This window comes from Callionymus lyra, chromosome 12 (assembly GCF_982586985.1).
Source record: "Callionymus lyra chromosome 12, fCalLyr1.hap1.1, whole genome shotgun sequence".
Classification (NCBI taxonomy): Eukaryota; Metazoa; Chordata; class Actinopteri; order Syngnathiformes; family Callionymidae; genus Callionymus; species Callionymus lyra.
In genome coordinates this window covers 4,807,592-4,812,622 of record NC_141829.1, presented here as the reverse complement: position 1 = coordinate 4,812,622, position 5,031 = coordinate 4,807,592, and positions in this window count along the sequence as shown.

Genomic DNA, 5,031 nt, shown 5'->3' with positions numbered 1-5,031 from the left:
CACACGGAGCAGCAGAGAATCTCGTAACGAACTGGAGAGTAGATCAAAACTGTCGACGACGCCCAGAGAAACTGCATGAAGCACAGAAAAGACTTCACACATCTTCTATCGGCATTTTCCCCGAACAGACGACATCACGTTTGCTTCGCCTGCTTCTGTTTTTATGAAAATGTGTTTTATTTCAGAGTGTTTTATGACTTTATTTAAATGCAACACTGGTTTTATCTTCTAACTCACGCAACATATTCATACTAATACCAGGTTTATGTTGTAAGACTTATCAAAGAAGTTGTTTTGCCCTTTTTAAGATTTTGTTACAGCTCCTAAATATTGTTAAATCATTGACTCAGATAATGTGTCGCGAGTTAAGAGTCTGTTAATATACATCAGGATCTAGATTTTAAAAGTTGTGATAGTATTTTCTACCGCTCTCACCCTGTACCTGGGTGTTCCCGCTCTGGTTTCCTCCCACAGTTGTAGCAAACACCAAAACTATTCAAGTTTATATTGTTAATAAGTTATTTTTTTTACATGCAAAAGTGGATACAAACATTATGGTGCATCAATTATATATTTTCAAAAGCATTTTTTTTAAATAAACTCTGTGGAAAAAGTGTCGGTGGAAAAGGTGTGAATTTGTCGGAGAAGGAAGAGAGTCGTCGCCCAGGCAGGAAATTGAGTGTATTATGAGAAGAAAGGCGTCTTATCCTGGGCTCAGCTGTCAAACCAGGAAGAAGGTCTTAACTCTGACATCATATTTCACTGCCTGGGAAACAGGAAGAAACGCCAACACGGCGCAGATCCAGCCGAGCAGCTCCGCGCCGTGCAGTGTCGACATGATGGCCTTAATATTCGCTCTAAATCAACACCTAGCACAGGTGGAGAGTGAATACGATCCACCGCCGTGCGCTGGTTAATGAAGGCAGATGTTGATGGATATTAGAAGCTGTGCGGTTGGATCGCCGCCAAACAGTATCAGTTCTTGCGAGAAGATTTATTGGAGGATAGATTAATATTGCAGTCGTGCAGCATCAGCCCAAATGTTTCATGTTGTTTACGGCTTTGATCCGCTCACCGCGGGGCCACGAATGCAGCCGTTCTGACGAGGAACCCAGAAAATACCCGGTTAGTCCCGGTTGGAGCGGAAGAGACGTCCGAGCTTGTTGGAGCTGTAAAAGTTTGACTTCAGAATGTGGGTCAACAGATGCAGACCAACAAACGCTCCAAGATCCAAGTCCAAGTCATTCAAGTTGAAAAAGAGTTTAACGACCAGACAGGAAGACATTTTCAACATGTTCCAACTATAAGATGCAGAAACAAAACACTTCTCCAACCATCTATTCCCATGTTCTGCTACGTGATGAGTTTGAAATCCATCTCGTAAGCATGAAGGATGAAACTGATGAGGTCATGAATCAGATTGTAAGGAAATATGATATGACGGCTTTGTAAATAACATAACTTTAACTTTGTTTTTGTTTGTAAATAACATAACTTTAACTTTGTTTTTGTTTGTAAATAACATAACTTTAACTTTGTTTTTGTTTGCAAATAACATAACTTTAACTTTGTTTTTGTTTGTAAATAACATAACTTTAACTTTGTTTTTGTTTGTAAATAACATAACTTTAACTTTGTTTTTCTTTGTAAATAACATAACTTTAACTTTGTTTTTGTTTGTAAATAACATAACTTTAACTTTGTTTTTCTTTGTAAATAACATCACTTTAACTTTGTTTTTCTTTGTAAATAACATAACTTTAACTTTGTTTGTAAATAACATAACTTTAACTTTGTTTTTGTTTGCAAATAACATAACTTTAACTTTGTTTTTGTTTGTAAATAACATCACTTTAACTTTGTTTTTCTTTGTAAATAACATAACTTTAACTTTGTTTGTAAATAACATAACTTTAACTATGTTTTTGTTTGTAAATAACATAACTTTAACTATGTTTTTGTTTGTAAATAACATAACTTTAACTTTGTTTTTTCTTTGTAAATAACATAACTTTAACTTTGTTTGTAAATAACATAACCTTTACATTGTTTTTGTTTGTAAATAATAATACTTTAACTTCGTTTTTGTACCCCACCCCCCCTCAAAACACCTCAAGTTACCGTACAAGAGTCATTCAACTAGTTTTAATTGATGTCATCACAAGTTATTTTAGTACAAAAGTATTAAGGTACAAAGAAACTACCCAGAGCTGCTTTAAGAGAAACAAAACACTTCTCTAACCATTTATTCCAATGTTCTACTCTGTGATGAGTTTGAAATCCACTTTGTGAGCATGGCTCTTAACAGAGGCCATTTCGTGGTCCTCATATACACAAACTATGATGTGATGTTGAAACACACAACATGCTACCATGAGGCTCCTGACTACAGTACCGTATTTTCCACACTATAAGGCACACTTAAAAGCCTTTAAATTTCTCAAAAAACGACAGTGCGCCTTATATATGAACAACACCTGGTGGGTTACTTGTTTACACACACTTTCATGACTCTGCGTCGACACGCCGTGGGCGGAATTAAGTCATTGCGTCATCACGGGGTGGGATTAACGACGCACATCACATCATGGCGGATGTCTACGGAGTAAGATTACTGCCACAGTTTTGAGCGAGTGTGTCTCGGTTGTTGTACACTCCAAATCCCGCTCAACCACTCATACGCAGTGCCCTCTAGCTGTCATACATGCGCTCAACTTCACTGCTGCTCGCTCAACATTTGTCTGCTCACAACACCAGCCTTGCGCTGCTGCTTGAACACTTTTAAACATCATTTGAACATTGTTACCATGGGAGTGAACTGAGTTGTCAGAACAAACAATAAAGTTTGGCTTTATCTGACTGTTTTGTTGACATTCCCTTTAGCACATCTTTATCTAGTGGATGCATAACACAACCCCAGTCAAACGTTTGACTGTATCTTTTATTCAATGCGCCTTATAATAATGGGCCAAACTATTTATGAAAACACTTCTAAAATAGGCCATTCATTGAAGATGCGCCTAATAATCCGGTGCCTAATAGTGCGGAAAATATGGTAGTCATAATTCTCTCGTATTTTCTCTTGGTTTACCAAAGTCGTATTGAAACATTTTTGAAATATTTCTATCATATTTGAGTTAGTTATATAAAATACAATAAAACGATATTAAAAAAAATATTTAACTTGATTTTATTACTTCATTTGATACTTTTGGCTCCTGAAATGTGGCCCCTGGCCCACGTTTAACTGCCCACCACTGGCTCTGGACTCTTGGGCGAGCAGCTCCGTCATCTGGAAGAGACTCAGAGTAGAACCTAAATCTATTTTCCTGAATTGTGTCGTCCTGTTCTTAGCAGTCGTCCTCCTCCTGTGTTTAACTTTTGTATGTTCAGGAGGGTCTGGCATGTTCTCCTGGATCTGGCCCAGACTTCTCAGTGCTTCATGTCCAGACCAGTGATGGAGGACACGTCTCTCTTCGTATCACAGCTTGATCCGCCGCCTGCAGAGAAGCTGCAGACGCCTCGACTTCAACACTTTCCACTTCTCTAATGCTCCCTCAGAGCCTTCAGAGGGAAGAGACTTTCAGTCTGGATCCTTCATTAGACGTTTATTTCTTTTATTCAGCTTCTATAAAAAAGACATTAATAACAGGAACGAGACCCAGAACTTTCATTAAAGCCCTTTAATGGAACCTTCCCGGCGTGGTCATAATTGGAAAATTATTCAAGGCCTGAAGAACCTTTGGGGGGAACACTTTGTGTGGAGATACGTATGAAGTATTTCAACACGCTCGGCTCATTTAGTCCGGATCCGTCAAGATCCCGGAGCTGGAGGGAGACGTTTCCGAGCTTCCTGTCGGATTCACTCGGACGTTTGCGAGAAGATTTGAGATGGAGGAGCAGAAACATGTGCAGACCAGTGGACCAGGCAGACGAGCAGTAAATCTGAAGAGCCACAAAAATGTCAGTGAAAGATAAAGACTGGAGTTCAAAGCGTCTTTGTTAGCAGTAGATCATTGTCCCGCCGCCGTATTAGCTACTGTTCGCGTGCTTGGAAGCCATTAGCTCATGTTAGTGAACATTGCAACCAAAACATTCTATCTTGACGTCACGTGTCGACATCGTGTTTGTGGCGGAACAACAACAGGCGACATTGAAACGGATCGAAAAGGTAGAAATAAGATTTGAACTGGAGAATCAAGCATCAGAGGTTGGCAGTTCAACTCCCAGAGAGGACGCTTACATGGATAATTGTCAAGTTGAGACTCAATTACACTCCAAACCTGCAGAGGGCAAACATGTGCAAAAGACTCTGGTGGAACCAACATTCTGGCATGTGTTGCCAGTAGGACAACATTCACCTGTGCACCCACCAGAACAGCATGGCTTAAATGTTTGGACTGAAAACAGGACCACAGCTCCTGATCACCACGAAGATGCAACTGGTAGGAAAAAAAAACGACTTTTATTGAGGATTATGTTTGCTCCTGAGTGCTAACTTTTGTTTAAGCTAATTTAAGCTTGTATTATGTCTTTTGTTTACACTTCAAACCGAATGTTTAAGCACATACTTAAATAATTTTGAAAGCTTTGTTTGAAAAGCAAGTTATATTAACATTTTATTTAAGAAAACGTTGACCTTTATTGAAATGTATTCAGACTAATGTATGTTTCTGTTATAAAAGTTATTAACCTATTCTTTACTGACAATTATATTCCGAACTGGAATCTTCGACTGAAATCATCAGAAAGAAAATAAAAACCGAAGAAAGAGAAACGAGTTCCTTTATATCCTTCGACAAGTGGTCAAGCCGTTTTCAAGTTTAGCCAGAGTTGTGGTCCGAACACAGAACTTGAAAATAATTGGATTTAATATTTACTTTAAAATTAATATTCATTGGATGGATGGATGGAAGAATAGATGGTGAAACTAATAAAAGGGCAAAAGAAGGAAAATACAAACATTAAATACGTTTTTAAATCAATCATTGAAGTAGATATTTATTCAAAATCAGAACATTAAAGCTTAAT